At 52.8% G+C, this 13,600-nt stretch overlaps 1 long non-coding RNA gene across 3 annotated transcripts; it reads right to left on the bottom strand.

Moving 5' to 3' along the window:
- Positions 1-5,740: 5,740 nt before the first annotated feature.
- On the bottom strand, positions 5,741-12,753 carry LOC135315345 (uncharacterized). Of its 3 annotated transcripts, XR_010374795.1 has the most exons (3): positions 12,651-12,753; positions 10,743-10,911; positions 5,741-8,370 (listed from the first exon to the last, which is right to left on the bottom strand). It is a non-coding gene; the product is annotated as an uncharacterized LOC135315345 (long non-coding RNA). The 3 variants fall into 3 exon arrangements; XR_010374796.1 differs by lacking the exon at positions 12,651-12,753 and having other exon boundaries at positions 10,015-12,338; XR_010374794.1 differs by lacking the exon at positions 12,651-12,753 and having other exon boundaries at positions 10,743-12,338.
- Positions 12,754-13,600: the final 847 nt, after the last annotated feature.

The raw sequence follows: 13,600 nt of genomic DNA, 5'->3' as shown, positions 1-13,600 counted from the left end.
GTTGAGACAAATGAGGATCTTTACGTTTCCTTGTAATTGTGTATCCGGACCGATTAACTCTTGGTGGTGTTTCATTGTTTAGTATGCCTTGAAAACCCTGTCAAGCATGCACTAACCCCGGAGTGAGGGTCTGACACTACTTCAGGGAGCTGGTTACTCGCGATTCATTAAAGGACTGTTTTTGCCGTGTCTGACTGCCTTTAATTCCCATGGAGGTTGCACCTTGCATGATCTTAACTGTATGCAAGGACCTTTATAAGCAAATGAGACATCACAATGGCGGGGGGGTTTTCTTCCGTTTTTCTCTTTTTTAGTTTAGAATGACTTTATTTAATATCACAAGGAGGTGTAGTTTGATAAGTGTTTTGATGGAGAAATTGTTTCCTACCTCTGTAAATGTGCTACTCAGCTGCAGACGCCAAGGTGGAGAGGGTGGGGTTAGAAGAGCACAAAGGTTCAGCGCAATGCCCGTTCCTAGTGGCGGTGAGGATTCTTCGCGCCCAGGGAAGCTGCGAAAGGGACCGCACTAGCAAGTGCCGAGTGACAAAAAGGCTGGTGCATAGTGTGCGTTGGGGATACATTTGCGTGGCTGCAAACATGCTGCTGTGAACGGCTTTCTTGCTCTGGTGAATGGAAACCTCTCAGATGGTGAAAATCCGCATGGAACCAGGTAGGAGAGGCAGGCCTGTGACGGTGAGTAAATCAAGATGCAGGTATGTTAACCTGGTCCAGTAAGGGGCTGGTATTTCTCTGACAAATCACCAGTGGTGGCTGCTTCTGTAACCAGAAAGGGAACCAACCCTCTTGTGGCTTCTGCAGTAGCTGCGGGGTGCCCACAGCAGGCGCTGTGTGTGCGAGCTGCAGCTTTGGGCGACAGGTTGGGGGGCAGGGGGGCAGTTCCCAGGCGGTCTGTGTTCCCCCACCCCTGTCCTTCACAAATGTAGCCAGGAAAATACCCCAACAGCTCATGTCTGTGTGTATAAATAAGGAACCATCTATTAAATAAGGACCCATCCCTTTCCAACTGCAGTGCCAGCTCCGTTAGGTTTTTTGCAGCCGGGGAGCTCGTCCCTGCCCAATTTCCAATCCTGAAATCTCGGAAGCACTGGCGGGAACGCTTCAGGATTGCCTTTGGCAGAGACTTAGACAAAAATTAATCCTACAGTATTTTGCCGCACACGGCAGCGAAGTGACCGTATGTAGTTCACCTATTCCAACCCTGCCACCGAAAGCATCGCGCCTCCCCACTGCTCGTTCACGGGGCCGCCGGTGCGGGGCCGGGGTCGCTCCTCGAGCCCCGCCGCCGGCCGGGCAGGCCGCCCCCCGCCGCGCTGCGGGGCTGCGCGCGGCGCACGCGGGGCCGCCGTGCCTCCGGCAGCGCCCGGCGCCGGCCTCGCCGCCCGCCAGCCGGGAGCGGCGCGAACCCCCCGCCCCGGGACCGGCCGCCCCCGCGCCGGCGGCCCCGCCGAGCCGGGCTGTGCTACAGCCCGCCCCAGGGCGGCGGGGGCGAGACGGGGGCGTGCGCTGCCCTGTGTTTGTCAGAGCTTTTTCTCCTCGAGTTCCTTTCTTGCCAATTTTCTCTCTTCCATTCACAAAACGAAGAGTACCCAACAGCAACCAGAGAATACAAAATATGAGCTGGAAATAGCCTTTGCGGTGCAAAGCCCTTACGCTTGCAATTAGAAAACCATCTTGTGCTTTCTAGTAAAGAATAACCACGCAGCCTCACCTCGCCTAGCTGCATCCTCCACATCACCTCGTCCCCTCCCCGCCATCAGACCTTGCCTAGCAGTTGTGCACATTCAGATAATTTCTTTTCAGTATGAGGTGGAAGCTATTTTCTCTCACAGAGCATATGGCATGAGAACTCACTCTGGACAATTTATAAATGAAAATACGCTCTACTTGAATCACATTTTGAGTAACCGTCAATATTCTGTTACTTGAACAGCACACAAGAATGGGTTTACATGAGAAATCACAGAATCCCAGACTGGCAGGGGTTGGAAGGGGCCTCTGGAGCTCATCCCGTCCCACCCCCTGCTTGAGCAGGCACCCCCAGAGCAGGGGCACAGGGCCGCGTCCAGGCGGGGGGTGAATGTCTCCGGGGAAGGGACCCCACAGCCTCTCTGGGCAGCCTGTGCCCCTGCTCTGGCACCCGCACAGGGAAGGGGTTTCTTCTCATATTGAGGTGGAACTTCCTCTGTTCCAACTTGTGCCCGTTGGCCCTTGGCCTGTCGTTGGGCACCACTGGAAAGAGTCTGGTCTCATTGTTCTGACACCCACCCTTCAGATATTTATAAGCATTGATGACATCCCCCTCAGTCTTCTCCAGGCTGAACAAACCCAAGTCTCTCAGCCTTTCCTCATAAGGGAGATGCTCCAGTCCCCTGATCATCTTGGTAGCTCCGTGCTGGACTTGCTCGAGCAGTTAATTGCTGAGAGCAACGTCTTATCCTTTGCTTCAGAAATGAAAAGATTTGAAATTACATTTTTCTTCCATTGGTGAGTTTGTTGCCAACAACCACTAAGTCATCAAGGCACCAGTGCCATTGTTTGCTCTGGTCACTGCACTCTCGCTTTAGCAAACTCTCACGGCTGGTGTCTGCTTTGCCATGTGGCTGCTACCTGCCACGTTTAATTTAACCCAGATTTTGTCCTTCGTGCAGCTCTGCACTGGGGATACTGGCTGCTTCCCACTGCAGCCAGCTGCATAACCGGGTACACAGTTAAAGAGTCACCTTACTTAGCCAGAATTACCCTTGCTAAGAGAGAACGAGACACATAAAGTGTTTCTTCTCCTCTGTAGTGCAAAAAGCAAGACCTGAACTTGTTAACATCTAGCGCTGGGAGCTGCTCTTGTGCCAGGCATTGCACACAGACCTACAAAAGCCGGTCCTGGCTCAGAGCACACTAGATGTGAGCTGAGGAAAGGCAGATGAGGTGGGTGGGCAAGAAGTGCAAGGAAAGCAAGATAATGCTGGATAGCTCAATGAGCTGCCAACCTTTAACAAAAATTCCTTTTGCATCAAAGGAGGCGAGCAGGAAAACACTGATGGTTGATAAGGTGGCTTTTTGGGTTGCATTTTTAGTGTTTACAGGAACCTGCAACACCTCATTTGGCTCCCACAGCGCTGCCTCTCTAATTGAGGTACCTGGTACTTTGAGCAGAGTAACATAACCTCAGTCTTAGTATGTGGGAGGGTTTCAGTCTGGGTGAAATGAAAAGATTGGTGTCGAAGCATGCGATTAATAGGCTTGTCTAGTGCCTACCTACTAACCCCTGCAGCCATGCAGCGGTGCAGTGCACTGCACGTATTTGCCTACCGCAAGGAACTGCCACCTTCCAGCTTGTTTATAAAAAAAAAAAATCACACAAAAAAACTATTGAGGCAGCTCAAAGGCTTTTCCTCCACGGTGGTCACGTACATTCCTGACGCAGCAGACTTCACATTTAAAAAAACTACATATCTTGCTTTATCCTTCCTCTACACTGCTTTGCATGTGCTGCTGCCCCTTTGCGTGGCTGCCCGCCGCTTAACGGCGCTGCCCCGGTGGTGCCGTGCCTGCGGCAGCGCGGTGCGGTAAGGGTCTGCGGGTGACTGAGGTCAGAGCAGGGATGTGCCGCCACGGCTTCTCTTGCCCTGTTTTTTTTTGTCTGTTTTTCCCCAAGTGATTTGTGCTCAAGTGCAGCCAACCTGCAACCACGTTGAAGGCAAACTTTTACATTTAAGGAAAAAGATGACAGGAGCTGTCCCAGCTGCTCAGACAGAAAAGCACAGCTGGATGGTTACCCCCTGGGCTTTCTCAATTAATAATTGGCAATACCGTGAAATACTCGGAGCCGAGCAGAGGTACGCTCACAGGTACTGAGAGGAGTTAACGCCGCCGGGCGGGCACCACCGTACTCCGCTGCGGCAGACGCAAAGCCCCGAGCTGCCACGCAGCCCTCGCTCCCGCCACCGCTGCGCCCCAGCTACGGCACATCCATCACCCCGAGCCGGGGGGGTCAGACAGGGACCGCGCCCGCGGCTCGCTGCTGCCGACCCACAGCACAGCCACCTCCACCGGCGCTTTTTGCTATCTGCCCTAGGATCGGTTTTTCCTATCGGCTTGATTGAGCCTCTAAATTTTATTCTTGTCCCACTGCTCCAAAAACTCTGCGGTGCATTTACTCTCCTGTTACTGTCATGTTGTTTTGATCCTGGCAGGAGACTGTAGCCTGAAAGCACAGTTTTAGCAGGAGTTTTCTGTTTGTGTGAATAAAGTGGAAATCTTTTTCTAGCCGAGTAAAATCAAACTGATTGTGACAGAAAGGTCTAAAACGAAGGAATAAAGCTGATTTTTAACTCTTACACTCCACCTACAAATGCTAACAGAAAACTTATCTAAAAATATGTAAAATTAATAAAACTATAGAAGTACAAAATTAATCACTTTGCTGACCAATTTCCCTGTAAACCAAGTCATTCATTAAGTTGTTTTACTGAGGGAAAACAGTATTTTATATGGTGCTTAAGGGCTTGACTTGTAGAAAGCAGGAGTAAACCATTTCACAGACCCAAGTGAAAGAATACCGATGTCCGATTTGGAACGAGTCGGTTGTGCGCCCAAATATTGTGACTTCAACCTCTTTGTGGGCAGAGGCTTTTAAAAGCTGCCCCAACCCGCACACACACCTTCTGCACCCCCCTGTGTGAGAACGACCCTTGTGTGCCGGGGGGTCCCCTGCGCCGATCTCCCGGTGGTACCTAGCGGTGCTGACCGTGCAGACCAGCAGCCGTGATTAAGCTGTAAATCAGCAAGAGGATATTCTCCCGCTGCCCCCCAACTATTGGCAGTGATTTATTAATTCATAAACATGGTTGAAAAAACAAACATCCTGGGATTCATGGCCACCAGCGCTCAACAGGAGACTGCCAGATTGGGGCTGTTAATGATGCACCATAGGCAACCTCGCTTTCCACCAGAGGATGGATGCTTGACCAGGAAGACACCGTCCCAGCCCTTTCCAGGAGCATCCCTGACCCCACAGTGGTCCCTGCATCCATCCCTGGCTCCCATCAGTGTTGGGAAGCTGTGAGTTTTATGATGCTAAGGGTAGGGGAAGGAAAACCCTTTCACTGTGGGGCTGGGCTTGCCCTGGAGGAGCTCGATGCCGCAGCGACATGTCTGCAAGCAAACCCTCCGGTGCTCCAGGCCCTCTACACCCACCCAACCCTTCCCACCATGGCCCAAGTGCTGCCAGCTGCTGCCTGGGTGCTGGGGACTGGCAGCCCCCTGGCCATGCCCGACCTGGGCACCCCGATGGTGGCTGCGGGAAGATGATCCATCCCATGGCAGGGCTTCCCCAGGAGCATCCCAAGCACAGCTATGCCTCCCCCCTCTTCTCACCCAGCTGAAGGTCCTGTCCCGGCCAGCCCTTGCACACCCCCAATGTCCCCCACAGGCCCACCCCAGCTGCGGGAGGCAGGGTACAGCTAGGGGCCAGCACCCAGGGGCCAGCATTAGCCCTTGTGCCCCACCACCACCACGTACCTCCTGGCCCTCCCTCCCCCAGAAGATGCTGGAGAAGGGCTCAGCCCCACCTCCCAGCCCAGACCCCCATGCAGTGGCAGTGGCCCCTGCCCACTCCAGCCCTGGGCTGGGGCACTGGGTACCCACCAGCATCGGGGAGGGGGCAGGGTGCAGCCCCCCTCCCCTTGCCCCCTCCCCATTAACGACACCAAGCCCTCGTTCGTTGCTGCCTCCGCAGTGGTTTATTGGTGTGGGAGATGAGAACCCCCGAGCAGCAGTATGGAAGGCACTGTGGGAGTGCTGAGGTGGCACCCCAAGAGCCGGGGCCCCGGCTCCTGCGGCAGGGACCGATTTCCAGCCTCACTAAAGCAGCAATGCAATACTGGAGAGCAACAGGCAATCCCAAACTCCAGTATTTACGTGCTGCTAGAGCACTGCTGACAGCTCTCCATCCTAGCGCCTCTCGTGGCCTCCATACCCCCCCTTTCCCCCCAAACACAGGGCCAGGGAGTACCTTGGCCGATCCTTTGCTGAGGAAAGGACCAAGGAGCCATAGGTGACGGGTAAGGTGCCAGCTGAAGGCATGGTGCTCAGGCCATGGGCCATGCTCATGCCAGAGAACAAAAAGGAGCTGCAAGTCCTTCCCGCCTGCAGGGCCAGCCCCGCCGAGACACACACACACACACAAACTCATAGGGAATGTATTTGGAGCTGCAAAGGATGTGCATAGATACAAGCACCAAGAGAACTTATCTACACATACCTGTTCAACTGAACTAAAGAGATACATGGGAATGTGTTAGCTTCCACATCTATGATAACCAGAAGCTCACTTTCTTGTCTTATCCTTGAGGTAATGAGGCAGCCCAGAATGGTCTGTATCTCCTTGTCCCTACAAACCATGATGTGCTGCTACATCTCCTCAAAGCCCACTGAATGTTGACATTCCAAATGGTATTTTGAATATATATATTTTTTTTTTTAAACCATGACATAAAGTACTGAAGAACACTCTACAATGAAGACATTTAACATGCATGCATTACCACCATGGGACACTTTTTTTTCTTCACAGGTGCTATCAGACAGTCTGTAACTATAAGAGAACAAGCAGTTACACAGTGCAAACAAACCAGTTTCAGAAATAAAATCAGAAATTAACTGTTTCCCCCACCCCCAAAGCAGACTTAATATTTGGGTCCTGGTAAATCTACACTTTCAGGTCTACTGCTTTTGCTACTGTAAGAGCCTGCAGACCTCCCTGGCCCTTCCAAACAGTCCATGGGGCAATATTACCTTGTACCTTCCTCTTAGGGACTGCTGAACATCAAGGATTTTCCAGGAGTTGCAGTGTTAATATTTCAGGTAAATAAATCCAGACTCCAACAGTTCAAACCTGCTAAGTTTTCCTTAAAATATTTTTATTCAGCTCGGCTTTGGAGAAATCTAAAAGCGCCCTTATTTTCTTAAAAGACTAGATTATGCTCATTTACTATTTGAATGGACAAACTTTATGCCACCAGGAATTAAAGATACCCTGGAACTTCATCACCTCCCCTGCCTGTACCAGAGAAAAGACCAGCACGGGGCAGAAAGGAGGCTGCAGCTCTGAAGCACACGGCACGTTCAGGCCAGCCTGCGAGGGCTGTACAGGGGCTGTGCAGATAGCCTGACATTTTTTGTGTTTCCTTTGGATTTTTTTTTTTCCTCCCCCAGTTATGTGACAACTTCCTTCAATTCATTTTCTTAAAAAGCAGCATCACAAAAAACCCTGAACAATGTCAGAAATGACGCCATTAGTTCAAATGCTTGTGCCGTCCCCTTGCGCTAAACACGCCGCTTAGCTGCGTTCCAGTCGCCCTCCCCCTAGTCACTGCCTGTTCAGCACACTTAAAAATAGGAATTTCAAAAGCTCTCGTGACCCGTGCCAAATTACTGCAAATTTTAAATCAAATATTTGCCAACAAAAAAAAGCAGTATTTTTTCACCACTTCAACGCCCTCAACACCGGACAGCACCAGGTCCAACTCTCTAACGAGCAACTACTTACTGCAAAGCCAACAAGTACCCAGAGAAAGTTAAACCTGCACAAGCTAAAACAAAACAACCCCCCACGTAATTTTACCATTATTTATTTCTGTAACAATGTTTTACTTGACTGTACCTGTGTAGTCTTACTTCTTTCATCTCTTCAAGTAACTCAGAAAAAAAAAAAGACAACAGCAAACAAGCTCAGCTCTAGAATCCGTTTTGATTGTGTTTGAGGTTCCCATTTTAATTAATGTTTAAAAAACCAGTCTTTGGCCTAACTCGACAAAGGGGGCAAGAGCTCCCTTCAGCAAGGAGGACTTTCCAAAGCGAGGGCTCAGTACACCTCCACCAGCCTATTCTCTAGCACAGAGAGAAAAATCAACATTCACACCGAGCATTGGGCAAGTGGAAATTTGGGATAGGCAGTGAAATACGTATCTGAGAAAATATGCGTGTTTACGACATAACAGGATAATTATTCGAAGCAATAGAAAGCTCTGCGTTTGAATCATCCCATCTCACACTTTATCTTCTCTCAAGCCTAGTCTGTGCTTTGGATCCTCAATGTTAAATCGGAAAGATGGCAGCTGAACGGGATGATTTGAGTTTATCTTGCCCTCTCCGAGGTGCGACCTGCCGCGCCCAAGGGACACGCGTTTCAGAGGAACCTGCATTTATCCGGAGGGATGCAGGCGCTGCAGGTGTTTCGCAGCAGGTCGGACACACGAGCTTACCTTCCCACCTCACCTCTGAACGCAGGCGCATCGGCTCCTTCTGCGCTGACTCTCCCTGGACATGAGGCAATCACTGTTTCAATAGGAACTGGAAAGCAACACAGAGAAGGGTTTATGAGGCACTCGCAGAGGCACCGCTGTGCTTCAAGAGCGGGGCCCGGGGCTGTCGGGCAGCCTCAGAGCACAGAGGCACGCGCAGACCAAAGGCTCAGATGGGTGCAAGTATTTTTAAAATTATTGGGAAAAATAAAGGAAAATCAAGTTTTCACCTCCAGATAAGGCAGAGTATGAAGCAGCACCCGAAGAGCAATCGCATCCCTCCTCTCCCCATTCCTGCAGCCGGGGCTACCGGCACCGGCGGTGGTACCCAAGGCACACCGGTAGCCTCGAATCATAACCCAGGCGCCGTACAGCGAGGAGGGACGACACGGCTCCTGCCAGCCAACGCCAGCGGCAGCTCCGGGGGCAAGCAGGGAAGCCACCCCACACAGCCACGGCTGGCAGCAAGCCCACCTCCCCGCCCCAAAGGGGTTAAAGCAGCAGCAGCAAGAGCAGCCTGTTGGTCTTGGCAGACCAGAAGCAAAGGAAACATCTCCTTTATGCCGATTTAGGTGATAAACCACTCCCAGAACAAGCAGGTGAGATGCAAGCAGGCTATCTGGGGGTTGGGGTTTTTTGGTGGCACCATCAGGCGCTCAGCCCATCGCTGCCAGGGGAGGCGGCATCCCAGGAGCACCCCAGCCTTGCATCAGCACCCCACCAAAGCTGGGAAGTGGGGGCCCCCACTGTGCCGGTAGCCCCAAATATCAAGAGAACTGCCTCAAAAGCTCCACCTCGATGCAAAGGCATCGCAACAGCTCTTCTGCCGCCACAAGCTCCACGCCCGTGGTGTGTACACCAGCTATTTCTAGAAATTGAGACTTCTACCTGTCATCTATGTAAGCCAGCCACCTACAGAGGTTTAATTAAATCCCCCAAATAACTGGGGAATTTGAACATGCAGAAATCCATTAATGTAGTTCACAAAACAATGCAACTTCTGCTTGCCAAAGTATATTGGGCAATTAAGTACAAACCACCCCCCCGTCCCAAGCCCAAATACACACACAAAACCAAAAGAAATTCATCCTGAAATACAGGGTTCCCTTAAAGCACAACCCAGTCCCTCCACACCGACACTGTAACTGGGGAAAGAAAGAGGAAAAAAAATAAAAGAAGTGAGAAAGAGCGCCATGGGAAGGGAAAGGAAATAAATATAGGAGCCCATGACAGGACAGATTTGCATACAGGGCCTTCACTGACTCGCACGCTTCAGGGCTAGGTGAGCTCGAAGACAAGTAAATATTAAGCATTTCCTTTATATATAAAGCACAGGAAAAAAAGAAAAAAACCAAACAACTCTGCTATCAAACAGTTTTTCAGGAGACACGCACAAACAAATCCTGAAGTCATTGTTCTCATTTGAAAGATTAAAAAAAAAAAAGGGGGGGGGGAAGGAAAAAAGGCATTTACTATTTTACAAAAAGACAAAAAAAAAAAATCATCTTGTTACAGCTGAAGGTCCCAGACATTAATTAGCAAGACGCAATTACGGTAACAAAACGAAAATAAGGGGGCGAGTAGCACCACAGAAACACGTCATATCTGCCCAGGTCTGAAAAATCACCCCACGCTCATTCCTGCCTCCCTTTGAACAATGAAATTTAAACAAGAGTCACGTATTAATATTTACAGATGTGGCTAATAGCTGCGATCAGACCCGATGCTTGATCGACAACCACCAAATGGTTCTAGCTATTACATTTCCGATACAACTCGCCTCGCAAGGCTGCCGAAGTCGAGCAAGGGCTGCGAGAAGAGAAATGACTATTAGAGAGCACGAACAGCCAGACGTGGGAACTGCACGCAGCCGAGTTACTTTCATTTGCAGGGGCTTCTGCCGCGCATCCCCTCGGCGCGCGCATCCCCCCAAAACCGCTGTTACGCGCGTTGCAGCCAGCTAAGACCGCTTCCCGGGTGCCACAAAGCAAACGCATGAAATATATTTTCTCCCTGTTCACATGTCAGAGCGACACGAGAGTGGGTAATTTCTCATACGCTTCATTAAAAACAATTTTTTTCTCACTAATTTACCCAGAAAAAGGTCAGAGAAGCAGCACGTTTTTCATATAAATAACAGCATATTAGAGTTACATTTTCATTTTAGCACGGCGTACCTTTCGCGCGTTAGAGCGTGTGACATTATCGTGCTCTTAGGTGGGGCAGAACACCCGAAACCAAACCGCAGCTACAAAGGGCAAATTCAAATAATGCGAAAAATTAATTCGTTAACTTTACTGGATTAGAAACTCGACCCCGAGCCTGTTACTAGCGGATCGACTGTGTTTATCAAGACAGGGCTCTTACACGAGGGAGAGCTACCGGTGCTCGCAAAGGCCTGCGGGATAAGACTTAACTTACAGTGCTCCAGAAAACCAGTAAAATCCACTGTAAAATTCCAGGATCCAGAGTTTTTTCTCAACACTGCTGAGGAGAAGAAAAGTATGATGCTTCTTGTTACTTCCATTTTTTTTGCATTGTCATCTCATCCAGTTTTAAACAACAAGGGACAGATCTGGAAGCCCGACTCCTATAAAGTTTATTTGTTAAGAAGAGAGAGGAAAAAAAAAACAAACAACCCTTCTTTTTTTGTCAGATGAGCATTAATTCAAAACATAACAAGCGCACAGCAATTTTTCTTTTTTTTTTTTTTTTTAAATATTCGGGTCAGTTTGCCTGAAGCATTACTTAAAGCTTCCCTCTTATATTTCATAAATGTTTATTGCATTAGCAGTTCAGTTTTACTGTATTTCCCACCGAAGTGGATTAACTAAATACAGATTTTTGCAGCTGATGGTGAGCAATGGAGTTCTTTGGGTTTCTTCAGAGCAGAAGATGATGAAACCTGGCAGATGGTCCCTCACCTACACACGTACACAACACACAGGCACCGGTTTTGTTTTTGGGTTTTTTTTGGGGGGGGGAAGCAATTAACGTTTTAACTTTGGAAAACTCCCTCTCTCAACGCACAAAAATTGTCTTTATGTACCTGATGCACATGTGGGTGGGAAAAACGCTGCGCTGAGGATAAATTAAAAAAGGGAAACCCCCGCCAGCGCGGCGCACGTTGCTCCATCACCGGGGCTCACCCAGCCCAGCAAAGCGGCGCTTGGAAGTCGCCCTTTGCCAGGATATTCAAATTTCCTGTACAAAGCAAGGAACCAGCGAGGGAAAGGGGAAAAAACAAAAAGGCAAAAGCTGGGTGCCAATTTTTAAAAATATTTTAAATTATTCCGCCGACTTTTTTTTAGACTAGCAATTTAAAAAAAAAAAATGCATAAAACTATTTTCTCACGTGCGCCCCTTTGGCAGCGGGAGCTGGGGGCGAGCGCGGGTGGCCGCGGGGGCGCGCAGGCCAGACCGAAGTGGGGGCCCAGCCCGCGGGCAGCCCCGGTTTTCTTTAAAAAAAAAAAAAAAAAAAGAGGGAAATGGGGAAAAAAACCCCCCAAAAACAAAAAAAAGAGAAAACCACCCCCCCGCCACACCTGCGGGGGGCGGGCGCGGCGCCCCGCAACGCAACAAAAAAACCCCACAAAAATTATTAATAATAAAAAAACGCAGGAGGGAAAGAGGCATCCCGGGGGTGGGGTCGGTGGGCGCCCCGCACCCACGTGGGAACCGTCCCCCCGCGCGGGACGCGCGGTGCTGGGGGGAGGGGGGGGAAGGCGCCGCGCGCCGCTCCCGCCCTAACGGTCTGACGGGGGGGGGGATGGGGGGGCACCGCCCCGTCCCGGTCCCGGTCCCGTCCCCGTCCCGGCCGCTCCCGCTGTCACTGCCCGCTGCGTCACCGGCCGCCGCCCCCCGGGGCCGCCGCCCCCCCCGGGGCCGCCTTTGTGCGGCGCGGGGCGGCGCCGCGCGCGGCTCGGTGCCGCCGCTCTCCCCACCCCCCCCGCCACGAAAAGTTCTTCACAGCTTTTTTTTCCCCCTTCCCCCCCCCCCTCCAAGTTTCTCCCGGGTCCGTGCGCTCCGTCGTGTGCCCCCCCCCCCCCCGCCCCGGGAAACGGCGCGACCCCGCCCACGGCAGCGCGGGGAGGGGGGGGGAGGCGGGAGGGGCCCCGCCGTACCCCCTCACCCCCCCTCCCCACCGGCAGCAGCGCGCCCTGTCCCGCCGCCCCCTCCCCCCCCGCCGTGCCACCCCCCCCCCGCCGTGCCGAGCCGTGCCGGGCCGTCCCGCCCGCGGGGGGCGGGAGGGAGGGAGGAGGGGGGGGGCGGCGGTCGGTCCCCCCGCGGCGCCCCGGCCCCGCCGCCCTGCCCGCCCTCCCTCCTCACCTCCGAGTCCACTCGAAAATGGCGCCGAAACCGAAAAAACTTCGCAAATTTCATTGTAGGCGGTTGCAAGGGCTGCTGGGAGCGGGGGCGGCGGCAGCACCGCCCGCCGGGGCGGGGCGGGGGCGGCGCGGGGCGGGGCGGGGGCGGCCGCCGGGCTCCACGCGGGGCGGGGCGGGGCGGGGCGGGGCGATGCTCCCGCCGGGAGCCGGGCGGGGCCCTCCCGCGACCGGCCGCGGTGGGGCGGGCCGGAGGGGAGCATCCCCGTGGGCACGTTCCCGCGTGGGTGCGGAGGCTGGCGGAGGGCAGCCTGGCCGCTCGCTCCGAGGCCGGGGAGCGGAGGCTGGAGGTCGTGGGGAGCCCCGCGGGCTGGGTTCACCTGCCCCTGTGCTGTGGCGGAGCCGTCTCTCTGTGGCGGTGTGGGGAGCCTGCACCCCCACAGCACCCAAAAGCTGCCGGTAGGGAAAAACCCTCCGTGGGGGGAAAAAATATGAACTACATGGCAAGAGCTGCAGGGCTTGATGGGGAACCTCAGCTTTGCCCTCCGTGCAGATGGACCCGTTCCGCTGCCTCGTCCTTCTGTGGTTTATGGCCTCGAGTGAGCCGTTCAGAGGAGGGATGGTGCTCTTTCAGCCGTAGCTGGATAAAAGTTGATTTTTTGTTATGTAGCACGTGCTTCTGTCCACACACTGTACACGATATCGGGCGGGTTTATAAATCACACCCCCCCCCCCCCAGTTACACTCGAGTTCTCCACAAGCACCAATTTGCAGCTCTCCTTTCCCCAGCCCGCAGGCTCTGCCGACGTTCCCGCCGTGCTCCGGTGTGGGGCTGGCGCGGCTCTGCAACCTGCCCAAAGTCACACGGGAGCAGGATTTTGGGGCCCACGTCACACATCCCGGGTGCGGGACGGCACCACAACACGCTTGCAGGTGGTTGGAGACACAGTTTTC

This window comes from Phalacrocorax carbo, chromosome 11, assembly GCF_963921805.1.
Source record: "Phalacrocorax carbo chromosome 11, bPhaCar2.1, whole genome shotgun sequence".
In the NCBI taxonomy this organism is placed as follows: domain Eukaryota; kingdom Metazoa; phylum Chordata; class Aves; order Suliformes; family Phalacrocoracidae; genus Phalacrocorax; species Phalacrocorax carbo.
The sequence above is the reverse complement of the archived record's forward strand: the minus strand, read 5'-3'. Positions and strand labels throughout refer to the sequence as shown.